General features: G+C 50.9%; 1 long non-coding RNA gene across 1 annotated transcript in view; it reads left to right on the top strand.

Moving 5' to 3' along the window:
- The first annotated feature begins 4,963 nt into the window (after positions 1–4,963).
- Positions 4,964–14,198, top strand: part of LOC145507328 (uncharacterized) — a 29,792-nt gene continuing 20,557 nt past the window's right edge. The window contains exons 1-9 of the long non-coding RNA XR_014054778.1: positions 4,964–5,074; positions 6,428–6,790; positions 6,937–7,042; positions 10,181–10,245; positions 10,479–10,557; positions 10,848–11,008; positions 11,128–11,321; positions 11,631–11,812; positions 12,029–12,617. This is a non-coding gene — a long non-coding RNA (uncharacterized LOC145507328). The remainder of the gene's footprint in view (positions 5,075–6,427; positions 6,791–6,936; positions 7,043–10,180; positions 10,246–10,478; positions 10,558–10,847; positions 11,009–11,127; positions 11,322–11,630; positions 11,813–12,028; positions 12,618–14,198) is intronic.

Here is a 14,198-nt window from a genome sequence, read left to right as displayed (position 1 = left end):
TGCGGGGTCTGAGTGCTGGTCTTTCACTCCTCTCTGGTCTATCAGCCTCCTGCGCCCATGCCTCAAGAGTTCCATCTGTACAGTGGGCTGAGAGGCATGTCTTTCACACACTGTAAGAGGAAAAACACATGTCTCTAAGCCTGGAAGGGAGAGGTACAAAGTCAGCAAGGTCTGCTGCAGCTCTGTTATACTGAGGTTCATTTTCACAAGTGCTCAAACATCTAGTGAGCCAGATTACGCCTCCTGGAACATGCTCTGTAGAACAGTGGCAGAGGCATAAACTTAGAAGTGATTTTCAAGCTCCTGCATTTCAAGCCCCGCTCTGTCTTGTAATGGCTATGTGATCTTGGATAACTTGCTGAACCTTTCTGAGCCCCACTTTTCTCATCTGTAAAGTAGAGCTATGTGGCTATCTCATGGTTGTCCTGAGAATTGCCTGCAATAACGTAAAGCAGGTGCCCAGCCCTTGGCTGACTCATGGTAGCCTTGCTCCATGAGCAATGCTGGTTATTGGCAAAGGTAACATCTCAAACAGCTGTTCTTGGGGTCCCCCATGGACAGTGTCATAAAGGCCGTGACACCTTATCACTGCCCCAAGTGGCAGGGATGAAGTATGGTTAAGAGCACAGGTGCCAGAAGGCAGAACAAGGGACGAGATATAAGGGTCAGTCACATGGAGATGTGATCAGAGAATAGGAGAGGAGTGGTGGGCTGCAGGCGCCCGCAGCAGGCTGGCTAAGGTGGGGATTTGAACTCAGGCTAAAAGATGCTGTGCTGTGTGGTCATTGTAATAATTAGGAAGACTGCAGAAATGTAAGAAAATGGTACTTTATGAAAATGGCAGAATCATAAAGCAGTACACACACAGTGGTTGCAATTAAATAAAATGTTAAGGTTAAAAAAAAAAGCAAAAAAAAATAAAAATTAAAAAAAAAAAAAAAAGCAATTGTGGAATTAGCGAGTATGAGAGTGAGGCTAGGACTATTCTGAGTTGATACAGCAGATACTGTGTTTGCCTCCTTTAAGCCATTTTTCAACCCCCCTTTTTTTTCTTAAGGCTTCACTAAGGGTTGATATGTGCTATCGTATGGGGCAATTTTAAGTCAGCATGATCATTTCCCAGACTTCCATGGTGCTGTTGACATCTTAGGCGACTGATACAGCAGTTGTGATCAATAGGACATTTCATCTAGGAAAAAAAGTTTTATCAGCCTTTCAACATAAAGGGGCCTCATCGGAAGGGTGATGTCTGTACAGGGATCTCTGCCACTTCTTTTGATCAGACCCTTTGGAGGGTAAGGCTCCCGTTTGGCTGCAGGTGTATTTTACAGGGATGGAAAGAAATGTGTCCAGTGAACAGATTTCCCAAGTGGCAGTCTGGGAGTGCCTGCGGGAGGCGGTGGCCTGCATTGGTCCTCCCAGGTGAAGAGTTGGCAGGGAAAGAGGTGCTAGAAGGTGGCGCAGCTTGGCCCTCAAAAGTCGGGGTCAGGGCAGGGGAAGGTATGTGGGGTGTCAAAAGGAGGCCAAGAAGGAACTTTTGAGCATTCAGAACCTCTCATGAAGCAATGGATGGATGACCTGCAGTCAGAGGGCTGGGACTGGGGAGGACTGGAAGGAGCTAGCAGGAGGTAGGCCTGGATCTCTGGCTCATCAGAATCAATAAGGAGTGAGGTTGGAAAACATAGATTCCTGGAGCTCTGCCCCAGGCCCAGTGAGTGAGAATCTCCCTCCAGCCTTGTATCAGAATCTGTACGTTCTAAGAAAATCCCGTTGGGATTCTCAGGCAGGGAGCGAGGCCGGCCCTGGGAACCGCAGGCTGATGTTGCCTCTAGTGGCCTTGGAGACACGGTGCTCAGAGCCCTTCTGGGGAGAAGCAGCTTTGGGCCCTTGACTTGGCTGGATACATGTGTGTGGGCTCAGTTCTGTCTGACTCTATGCGACCTCATGGACTATAGCCCCCCAGGCTCCTTTATCCATGGGATTTTTCAGGCAGGAAAACTGGAGTGGGTTGTCATTTCCTCCTCCAGGGGATCTTCCTGACCCAGGGATCGAACCCATGTCTTCTGTGTCTCCTGCACTGGCTGGTGGATTCTTTACCACTAGAGCCACCTGGGTGCTTGCCTGTTAGCAGCTGCTCCCATCCCCTACACCAGCACCACCCCACTCCCCCCGCCCTCTCTCACCCAGGATGCTCTGATGGAGAACCTCTCCCAGCAACCCTCTCTGGGGAGGGTGGGAGAATCAGTCCTGAGGCTCCAGAATTCTCCTTCCAAGCACTCGCTGTGCCAGATCAGTCCCAGACCAAGCGGAGTCAAAACTGTATATTCGTGATGAATGTACACAGAGAGTTGGAATTTCAGCTGACAAACAGAATACCACTTTTTTTCTTTTCTTAAATAGAGTGCCATTCAAGTCTCCATTTCCTCCAGCTTGAATAAATTTACCCTCAGTCACCATAAAAGCTGCTCATCTCGCCCAGGATCATGCACAAGCTGAGGCTTCAAAAAAGACCTTCTAGTGGTTCCTAAGTGGGACAGCCCGCCGCTTGGCTTCCTCATGGGAGCAGAAGAAGCTGCTGTGAGGAGACCGTGAATTAATATCTGTAAGGCATGGAAAACTGGGCCAGGCACAGAGCAGTCAGTAACCATGGTTGTTGTTGTTGAGCTGTCTGTGCTGTTTACTACTGAAACACCCATTCTCCTACCCTCATGCTCCCTCCAGGCCCAGTCACTCTCAGGGCCCAGGAACCTTCAGGAAGAAGCCAGAAAGCTCCTCTAAGCTCTTGTTATGCTCCCAGTTTTCTTTCACCAAATAGTCCCCAGCTCCTCATGCTGCCCTGGGCCATTCGAGGGGAGCCCCTATCCCTCCCTTGCCCCAGTGCCCTGCATGGTATTTGGCATAAGCTCATGTTTAGTCTTGAATCAGGCGTGCAGCAGCTTTGGAGGCTGCCATGCTGAAATGGGAGATGGGAAAAGAGAGGAAGAATAAACGGTGAGTGGAGCTGGGGTTTACATCCACAAGGCTGGAGGGTCTGGACTCAGATCTCTGACCCAGTGCCCTGAAAGCCCCCCAGCTAACTACACCCCACGAGGCTCACAGAGCCTGCCAACGTGGTGCTGGCTGGTTGTAGCTTAGTAGGCGTGTGCAGGGCCACCCTCCAGGGCTGCTCCACTTTGAAGGAGGCTCCTAGGGACAGAAAGCTCAGAAGACTGGTCCTCTGGTAGAAAGTCTGCAGATCTCCAGGGAAACGTGAGCTGGAAATGTTGGGAAATACAGCTTTCCATGCTAAGTCACTTCAGTCGAGTCTGACTCTTTGTGACCCTAAGGCCATAGCCCACTAAGCTCCTCTGTCCATGGAGTTCTCTAGGTAATAATATTGGAGCGGGTTGCCACTTCCTCCTCCAGGGGATCTTCCCTGGGATTGAAGATCAAAGATCGAAGACCCAGGGATCCAACCTCCATCTCTTATGTCTCCTGCATTAGCAGGCAGGTTCTTTACCACTAGCGTGACCTGGGAGGAACCTTCCAAGGCACCTCAAATCACACCCACAAGCCTCAGGCCCACTGCATCATTCGTCAGTCAGTCAAGGAATCCATCAGAGCACTGAGGGAACACAGTGAAGTGTGCTGGCCAGGGCCTGAGGCCGTGAGAGGCCATCCTTAGAGACTCTGGGATGGGCCATCAGGTTTTACATCCGGACTCCTGTCTCTTCCTCCGCTTGGGCATCACCACAGGCCATCAGGTTCAGAGGGCAAGGCCCTGAGAAAACCCTGCCCAGAATGTTGCTTTTTTAGTGTAAGTATATCCCGAATATTGGATGGGACATATGTGTACTAAAAAATTAGTTGCCATTTATCTGAAATTAAAATCTAACTACGTACTCTGCAGGCTTACTCGCTCCATCTGGCAGCCCTACCTCCCAGGGGCACCCATCTCTAATCCACGGCCCCCAGGAAACCACCAGGTTGCATTTTTCAGATCCTGTAAGGAGTGTTTGCACATGTACAGAGAGAATCACAAATGCCCCACATCACAGAGTGGAGAAAGCACAGTCACAGCTAACACTTGGTGCTTTCTAGGTCTTTCTATGGGCCGGGCACTGTTGTCAGTGCAGACCTGTATTAATTACCCCTATTAATTCATTTCATGCTCACACCAAGCTGATATGGGAAATGTTATTGCTACGCGCCCTTTTACAGGTGAGGGGGGCCTGAGGCTCAGAGAATTAAGATGACACAGCTAGGAAGAGCAAAGCCAGGCTGATCTGGAGCATGAACGTAGCTCCGCAGCCTGTCACACAGACTTTATTTTGGATAAAAAGGGGCTCTGAGAAGAAGTTATCACGAGTGCGTTTGCTGATGCTGGAACTGCCAGATGGGCTGTGCCATCAGGTAGGTCCCTTCTCGGGTGTCACACAGAAGTGTCGAGTCGTGTATTTATCATACAAACACAGCTCCATCTACATTCAGAATACTGACAGAGCATTAACCAGCTGCCAGCGCGGTCTGTCCCAGGGAACGTTTGGTGCACTGCCACCAACTGGCAGCTTCGCAGACACGTGGGGCTGTCACTGCTGGAGCAGGAACAGGCTGGGCGGCTGCACTGGGGCTGCTCCCCTGCCCTCCCCAGGCCTGTGTAAGATCCACACCACTTGGGCCATTCTACACTTATTCATAATGGTGTGTATACCGCTTGTCTCTTCCAATAAAAGGCAAGCCCCTAAAGCAGAGAGCGGGCCTTCCACTGATCCCTGCACTGAATGTTTTTTGAGCACTTACTGCGTGCCAGGAGCATGGGTAGGGACTGAGATACTAGTCCCAGTGATGGCAGGGCTGGGTAGACAGCACAATGAAAGAAACTGGTATCACAGACTATGATGTATTCTAGGGGGCAATGCTGGGTACAGAGAGGAGGCCCTGGGGGTGGGGTTGGGGTGAGGTGGGGAGGGGTGTGCAGGCAGCTGAGCCACATCAGGAAGAGCTTTCCAGAAGGTCAGAGGCTGGGGAGGCGAGCCTGTTAGGGACCTGGTGGATGTGACCACATTGTTCCGCTGTCCATGTTGCCCGTGGCCAGGTTTGCCAGGGGCGGGAGTGTCACACAGGGGACAGGTGACATTTTCGCTGTTCCCCTCTTTTCCCGTGAGGGGAAGGGAAATAGAACAGAGGCTAAAAGTGCGTTGATTCTGTTGTTGCTTTGCTTTTCTGGGTGAGAGATATTTGAGGAGAATTAAATACAGAGGGAAAGGATGTTGTGCAGATGGCTAGGTGGAGGATGTAGGAGGGAGGGGGGAGAGTGACCAGGATGGGGGGTGCTGCAGGCATGGGGGGGGAGGGGAGGACTCACCCTCACTACTCGGAGGGAGCGAGGGATGCGACCCGACGCAGCTAGAGGGTCTCAGCCATCACTTCTGTCTTCCCTGGGATGGAGACAGTGATCTCCCCCCATGGGTACTGACTCAGGCAGAAGCTGAGGGCAGAGAGGTTCATGGCCCTGCTTCTAGCTCACATCATTGCCCAAGATTGGTGCCCGAAAATGTTTGCTGACCTTGACTGAACTGACTCGGGGACCCCTCCCACCCTCTACCTCCCCGACAGGATTCCCACCACCTTAGACCAGGTCTCACTACGGTCTGCAAGGAGCTGCCCAAACCCCCTCATCTGCAAGGCTCCCCCTGCTCCCAAGCCTGCCGGAGCCCTCTCTCTGTCCCTCCTGCCCTGCCCTGCTGGGGGAAAGCCATTCTTACCTGCCCATCAGCGGGTTCTGTGCAGTGGCTCCTGCGGGCTCATTCCTGCCCTGGCACCTGCCCTTTTCTCTGCCTGGAAAGCTCTTCCCTTAGGTCTCCCCAAGCCCACTCTTCTCTTTCAGCTCTGGTTCCTCCAGGCATCACCCTCAGAAAAGCTTGGCCTCTTAAGTAGCTGGAGCTTCCCACACCTATCTACCCAAACATCACCTATGACTGCCTCATAGCATGTATAACTGAGGGCATTGGCATCTGTCGTTTACTTAGTGTTTCCTCTCTGGAGGATGTGGCCTCTATGAGGGTCTGAACCAGTCTGTCTTGTCCCCTGTCTGGCATCTCGAAAGCATCTAATGATTGTGGAATGAATGAATAAGTGAATGAATGAATGAACCCACAGACCCTGCCCCAGGCACTGCTGACCTCAGTTGTCACAGAGAGAGCAGCTGAGGCTCCCGAAAACCCCCTTGGTCCCCCTCTCCCTGTCTATTGTTTTCCTACTAAATCGTCTTCTGGGAATTGTGATGAGCTGGATTAGATAGCATAATCAAGATAAACTGGTTATTTAAACAAGGCCCCCGTGGATCACCCTATGGCTTTTCTGAAACGCTTTTTCATCAGGCATTTTCTCTTCAAGGAATTGGGGCTTGTGCGGCAGGCCTTTAAAATGTGTTTTGTTTTTTTAAAAGCGATTTCCTGTCTCTGGCCTGTCAGATGCACTCAGCCCACTTCATCCATATTGAGTGGACCACGTCTCAGTCCTGTGGCTCATGGAGACTGTAGAAGGCCCAGCATCTTTCCTCCTCTCCAGAGAAGCTGCTGGGGACCCGAGAGCCCCAGCCCTCAGGCGGAGCGGGGAGGACAACATCTGCTGATAATCCCTGGACCTGGGGCACTGAGAGAGGTTGACTGAGCACCCAACGCTGCTCTCCACGCTTTTCCACATCACATTCCTCAAGAATGCCACCAGATAGGCGTGTCTCGATTTGATGATGATGATGATGATGGCTGAAGCACAGAGACACTAAGGAACTTGCCCTAAAGTCCACACAGTGAGTGGAGGGGTTAGGACTTGGCTCCACGGAGTCCAGCACCACAATGCCTCTTTCACTTTCCCCAGCCTGTCCTAAGAACTGTGGACAGGATGAACAGTGAGTGCAGGCGTGGCCCTCTCTACCCCTCCCTCCCTCCCTCACAGGCCAGCAAACAGGCTGGTGCCCTGAAGAGGGCAGGAGAGCCCACTGGGAACCAGGAGCCAGCATGATGTAGTGGAGCAGCCCAGCTGTTGGCAGCAGACAACCCAGGTTGGATCCCAGCTCCGCCTTCTTCTCAATGCTCTACGTTTCTGGGGATAACGCCTTGTGCTTCACAAAGATACATTTCATGTATGGCTTTGGGATTCCCTGGAGATGCTAAAAAGACAAAAGAGATCAAGTAGGCACACACCCCCATGAGGTAAATCCAGACACTGAAATGTCAGAAAGGGCCCTCAGACAGGAGCCAGGCTAAACACCAGGTTTTAGGGATAGGAGATAGAGGCCCACAGTGGGGAGTGGGCTCAGGATGTGAGTGGAGGAGCAGAGCCCACTCCCTCCTCCCCTTCTCCTCTCTCGGCTCCCTTTCCTTGTAGATCGTGAGTGAAGGTGTGCTCTGGGCTACGCAGAGTATTTCTCTTCCTCTCTTGGAGAAAGGCCAGCCCTGCCTGGCAGCCGGGACATGGAGAAGAGAGACTATTGGGGCAGAGATGACAGCCACACTCAGGGGTCACTGTTCCCCTGCCCCTTGAGAGATGAGGACATGAGAATATGAACCACAGTGTGTGAGGGAATCAGTTATGAGAGGAAGGTCTTTCAGAATTTTTGCTGTGGTCCACCTATCTCCCTTCAAGACAGTCAAGAAAAGTTTAAAGTGACACACCGGTTGTTAAATAGGGTGCTACTTGGTTCATAAACAGTATGTCTTTGAGCACCAACTATGTTTCAGCACTCAGAACACCAAGCTGTCCTGGAAACCATGACTCAAAGTAGGGATCTTTAGGTGGCTCCATTCAGTCAGGGTTAATGTCTCTAAGGTTCTTTTGATCATTTCCTCATGATTGCAGTGTGGCTGCTGAAGCACCAACCATCAGATTCTCATTCACAACAGGAAGAATGGAGAAAGGATCAGGAACTTCACAGTAGAGTTCCATTTATGTCTTATTAGCTAGAATTGTGCCTCATGGCTACACCATAGGAAAGGACACTAGTAGGAAATAGGTTGGGAATGGGGCTTGGGTCAGGCAGCTTGTGTTATCTGTCATACTCTCCTAGGCTACTTTTATTTCTGCCAAACTCAGCAAGAAGTTACTGTTATCTAAAGTGTAAGTGGACAAGAGCTTAACAGCCTGACCATTTAGGAGGAGACTTCAGTAGTCTAAACCTTCAAGACACAAAGATACAAAGCCACAAGTAGTATGAAAGTAGGTTGGTGGACAAAGACATTGAATCCAGTCCTCTCTCAAATTGTGCTCAGTGGGACTTCCCTCGTGGTCCATTGGTTAAGATTCCATGCTTCCACTGCAGAAGGTGTGGGTTTGGTCGCTGGTCTGGGAACTAAGATCCTACATGCCACATGACACAGCCAAGAAAAAAGAAATTGTGCTTGTGGGTGAGCCCAGCTGCGTCATCCCTTGATGAGGTGTCCAGCAAATGTGCCAGTGAGTGGTGAGTTATAGATGCAAGCATGTCTGCAACTGTCCACTCTCTCAGGTCCCCTCAGTACTTCCAGAAATGAGGGGGAAAATGACTTCAGATGGGAAAGGTGTTTCTCAGGCCATTTCCCCTCCAGTATCAATATAATCACCCAGGAACAGTTAGTTTGGCTCTATCCACAGAGATATAGGAAGCACATGGTACATGCCAGGTCCTGGGCAAAGACACCTGGGATATTGTCACCCCTGTCTTGCCCTCAGGAAGCCCACAGTCTAGATCAGCACTGGATTAACCAACAAAAAAGACAAAACATGTATCTAGGAAAGCCAGAGCTCCAATCCAGGAAGCTATTTGATTTTTAGCATAGAAATATGTTTCTGATGTTTGTTGTTTTCAGATGTAGCATCACTTAACTTGAATTGGCTATTATGGGAGGTGGGAGATACCGCTCACTACACATCCCCTCAGTGGGGCACTCCCCAAGGGCAGCCACTATATTTATTCTCTTTTAGTCCCCAGCACCTAGTATGTGACTGTTAGGGCTCAAACATCTTTTTTTAAAAAAAATAGATATTTATTCGTTTGTTTAGAAGCTACCTATAGATGGCTGGGGGCTTCTCAGGTACTAGTAGTAAATAACCCACCTGCCAATGCAGGAGACGAAGAGATGTGGGATCGATCCCTGGGTCAGGGAGATCCCCTGACCCAGGGAGGAAGGCATGGCAACCCACTCCAATATTCTTGCCTGGAGAACCCCATGGACAGAGGAGCCTGGTGGGCTACAGTCCCTAAGGTCGCAAAGAGTCGGACATGACTAAAGTGACTTAGCACGCATGCACGTATAGATAGCTGGAGGAATACAGGAAGGAAGGCTATCTTAGAGGCTCTGAGAGTTTTTATTTTTTGTAGCTACACCTCATGGCATGCAGGATCTTATCTCCTAGACCAGGAATTGAACCTGTACCCACTGTAGTGAAAGCACAGATTCTTAACCAGTGGATCGCCAGGGATGTCCCAAGGGCTCAAATATCTTAATGCAGCCCTGCAACATCTTGTCTGTCCTCCGGGCACAGAAATTCTTTACACATCTTTCCCGAACAAGTTGTGAGGTGTCAGATTTGCCTCTTGCGTCACAAATGAGCAGCTACGAAAAATGGTTTTAGAACCTAAGTTAGCAAAATGATGAATTAGTTCAGACATACACATATTGAGACATTAGAGCCCACTCGGGCTGGTCTATGTAATAAGGTCACGTCCACCTCTCTTTCTCTGATACATTTTCGAGGCCAGACAGAGAGAAGGACCTCTGGGGTGTGTGGGGAGAGGCTGTAAGTCACAGGCTTTGTCCAGGGAAGAGTCCGAGTCCTCTGTGATGCGAGACCGTGGGCATATGGGGAGGGGTGGATCAAGAGGGTGGTGATTAGAAGTGCTGGGATTACAAGCAGAGGGGCTCCAGCTGAGTCCTCGGGAGCCTGCTCAGGGCTCTGGTGAAAGGCAGGAAGTGGGCAGCAGGGGACCTCGAGATGGACCTCTCCCAGCCTGGCTTCTGTGCTCCTAACAAGAGCCAGCGACACGGATGGTTCTCCAAGGCGGTCATGCATTCCTGGATGTAATGGCCCTAACTATGGGTCTGTGTCCAAAGCATGTAAACTATGCTGCTCCCAGACACCCTGGGAACTGCAAATTTAGCCAGACCTAAATGAATATTAATCGTCTGAGCCAGGAGTGGTTTGTGCTTTGTTTTGCTTTCAGATGCCTCTTTCTCTGCTTTGAAGTCCCAAATACAAGCTCTACTCGCAGAGATCCTGGCCAGGCAGGTGCTCCAAGCCTCTCTCCCTCATTTCTACGGCAGGAAGGACGGTGGGAGCAGACATGGTAGGGAGCAGGCCTAGGACCCAGAGGGTGTGGGCAGGTCTGGGCTGAAATCTGCCCTCTGCCTTTTCTGCAGGAAGAAGGTAAGGAAAGCAAACCAGTCCCCATGGAATAGGTCGCTGGGCAATCATGGCCACTGATGGCTCATCTCCATCCTCACCCTCACCCCCAACCACAGGTGACTGAAGAGGGGTGGGCAGTTGGCTCAAGGGGAATCAAACCACAGTTTGGTTGGTGGCCTGAACAAGGACACAGAGGTTAGTTTTTAATCAGGTCAGTAATTCTCCCACTTCAAACTTGAACTCAGAAATTCTCTCTCTACCCACTTAAAAAAAAACCCGCTAGTGAGCAGGATATGCATGCGTGCATGCTCATTTGCTTCACTTGTGCCTGACTCTGTATGACCCCATGGACTGTAGCCTGCCAGGCTCCTCTGTCCATGGGATTTCCCAGGCAAGAATACTGGAGTGGGTAGCCATTTCCTTCTCCAGGGGATCATCCTGACCCAGGGATCGAGCCCACATCTTCTGCTTCTCCTGCACTGCAGGGGGATTCTTTACCACTGAGCCACCAGGGAAGCCCAGTGAGCAGAGTAAGCTGCAGCCTAAAGGACTGGCTACATGAGAGTGTGGCCAGCTGGGTCCTGAGCTTGCTGTCCAACCGCCTTTCTCCCCACCATCACCATCGCGGAAGTCCTGAGACCTCTAGGTAGATGGAGGGCTGAGGATTGGGGAGAGAGGAGGCCACACGCTTCTCACTTCATCCTGCTGGGCTGCCCGAGGAACTGCCCTCACCAGACATGAACTACTTCACAGCTCTCTTTCCAGGAAGCTGAGAGAGGCCAACGAGGGGGTCTCAGGGTGTGGAGGAAGGAGACTCTCCTGGCAGGCAGGTTTTCGACTTCTCCTTCCTCTGCCAGCAGCCAGCTGTCATCTGGAGGCAAATGCACGTTAACCTGCCCGGATTTTATCTTTGAAATGGACTAGCTGATCTTGAAGATCTTATTTGACAGTCTCAATAGGTGAAAGGTGTTCCGAGAGAATAAGTAGGAGAAAAGAGTGTGTGCGTGTGTGTTGGGAGGTAAGCGGTTCCTTTGGTGGCTGGTTGAGGGGGTCCTTCTGAGAATGCCACATTCGTGCTGCAAGCGGGCGAGAGAGGAGAGAGCGGTGAGTCTTTGGGGCTCCAGCAGTCTGGCAGGAACACATATTTCAATGTGTGGGTATGAAGAGACTTCGTTCACAGTCACAAAGTTGTCTTGTGTGCCAAGGACCACAGTAGGTGCTGGGGGGTGGAAACAAAACAAAATTATAAATACAGTGCCTGCCTGTAGGGGGCGCTCTACTGACAGTGTGAAACAACGGAGGGACTCGGGGTGTTTCTCCGCGCTGGTGCATCTCCGAATGTGGTGGAATCAGAAACCGACACCGTCCTTCTTCTCCTTTATGGAAACTGGCAGTGCCTCTGACTTCCCAAGGAGGACATGACATAAAGAGGATGATGCTGACAGACCAGGTGGGGACAGGCCAAAACTTAGTTGAAGCGTGCAGGTACCTGCGAGAACAGGACAGGTGGAGTTCTGGACAGGAAAAAACCTATCTTGGAAGCAACTATTTCTTCAACACATTTTACGGAACACCTTCTATTGCCTTGGTCCTGTTCTGAATCCAGGAGGGCTGGGACATGGTGACTGGCCAGGTGAGGTGACATGTACCCCCCTCTTCCCTCCAGGTGAACCTCAGGCTCTGCAGACGCCCCATAGCCTCACAAGCATCTCAGGGGCCCAAGGCTCAGAGCCAGAGAGGTCAGCGCCACAAATGGAGCTTGTCCACAGCCTCCCTGCTTGTCTGGGGACCCCGAAGGTGGGAGGGCTGCCTGGCAGCCTTGCACCGCGTGGCTAAAGGGAGGGAAATGGAGGCAGAATCGTCAGGCTCCTCTGGTCTATAAACAAGCCCAGCCTGTACACACATGAGCCTCGGTGCTGTGACGCTGTAGTCTCTCATTTCCCTCCGTCTGACGGATAGCTGCGGCAGGGCCAGAGGAGAGAGGGGTGTGAGGAGGAGATGCTGAGGGACTCGGAGGACTCCGCAGTGTTCCTCTCCTACAGAAAGGGCGGATCCCGCACTTCAGTTCAAACACGTCCCCATCGCCTGCTACGCACAGGCAGACGAAGATTTAACAGGAAATCAGCGGCAGGTGGAGCCCTTGTGACGCTCCCCGTGTGGTGGGGACACGTGTGCCTACCTAAATTACAGATCCAGGCTAGCGACACCTTACTCGTGGCACCCATCACAGAGCACTGAGGATGCACGCAGCAGAGGCAGGTTTGCTCGGTGGATGGGATGGTGGTGGGGGGTGGCGGGGCAAGGGCAAGGAGAGAGACTGGGAAGTCATGGAAGGTTTCCACAGGGAAAGGGCATTCCTGGCAGAGGGCTTAGCTTGTGAGCGGGCTGAGTAATGGGAGATTCGAGGGTGGTAAATACGGAGGCTAGCAACCATTTATTTATTCAACAAATATCTGCATGCCCCTAATATGTCACTGCTGGGTGCTAGAACCTTAAATGTCAGGGCCAGGGGAAGAAGTAGAATCAGGAAGAAAGGTAGGGGTGGCTCATTTTATGAGGGCTTTGAAAATCAAGCTAAGAAAGCCAGTGGCAAATTCCCTGGCGGTCCTGTGGTTAAGACTTCATGCTTTCACTGAGAGGAACACAGGTTCAATCCCTGGTTGGGGAATTAAGACCCTGTGTGCAGTGCAGCCAAAAGGAAAAAAAAATGCTAAGAAAGCAAGTATCTTTGAAAAAACTGGGAAGGACAGGGCAAAGATCACTAAAGAGGGGATGACTAAGGTCATGACCCTTTCCTGCAAAGTCCTTAGCCTGATCCTTTGAAGAAAAGTCCCTAAATGAGGGAAAGAAGGGGACACACACATATAGAATTTCACTGCAGTAGGAGCCATTAGAATTCTATGAAAACTCAACTTCGTGGAAGGTAAAGGACATTGGGGCTGCAGCAGTGCTCGGAGGAGTTGTAGGGAGCCTGCTACCTGTCAAGTCTTTGGGGATCTGGTCCTGCTGCAGGAAAAATACATGCCTTACACTTAAGGCTGGCGGGAGTAGCTGGACAAGAAGAGACTTGTCCAGCTTAACAGAATCTGAACATACAGAGAAAAAGAGAATAATGGGAACAGCCCAGCACTCTTCTCGAAGCTGAGTGAGGCCCTTGCTTTAAAGTCATTTGAAGGCTGGGAGGTGGTGGGGTTGGTGGTTATTAAAGCCACACCACCACAGGGCTGTTTGGAGTGGAATTCATGCCTTTTCTGCAAGAAAATGTAAGAATACAGTGATACCACCAGTAATGTTTGCTGATGCTTTTGGTGAGTGTTGGAGAAATAGAATTATAACACAATGTAGTATAATTAAAATCAAGATGCCCTGGATTTCCCTGGTGGTGCAGTGGATAAGAATCTATCTGCCAATGCAGGGGACATGGGTTTGATCCTTGGTCTGAGAAGATCCCACCTGCCACAGAGCAACTAAGTCCATGCGCCACAATTGCTGAGCCTGTGTGCCACAACTACTGAAGCCTGTGCCTGGAGCCTGTGCTCTGCAATGAGAGGCCACTGCCATGAGATACCCAAACACCGCAATGAAGAGTACCCCTCTCTTGTGGAAACTAGAGAAAGCCCGCGGACGGCAACAAAGACCCAGTGCAACAGGAAAACAAACAAACAAACAAACAGTATGTGCCAGCTCAGATATCCTCTCCACAAAGAGAGTAGAGAAAGAAACCCCTGTGATGATTGAACGAGCATGAAGCCAGAACATGATATGCATCACAGGCAATCCACTAAGCGATTGCAGAGACAGAAAGAATCTCCCCCTTATCTGGCCAAGCAGACATA

The sequence above is a fragment of the Giraffa tippelskirchi genome, chromosome 5, assembly GCF_054371585.1.
Source record: "Giraffa tippelskirchi isolate mGirTip1 chromosome 5, T2T-mGirTip1v1.2.pri, whole genome shotgun sequence".
Taxonomy (NCBI): Eukaryota; Metazoa; Chordata; class Mammalia; order Artiodactyla; family Giraffidae; genus Giraffa; species Giraffa tippelskirchi.
This window is presented reverse-complemented; position numbering and strand designations above follow the sequence as displayed.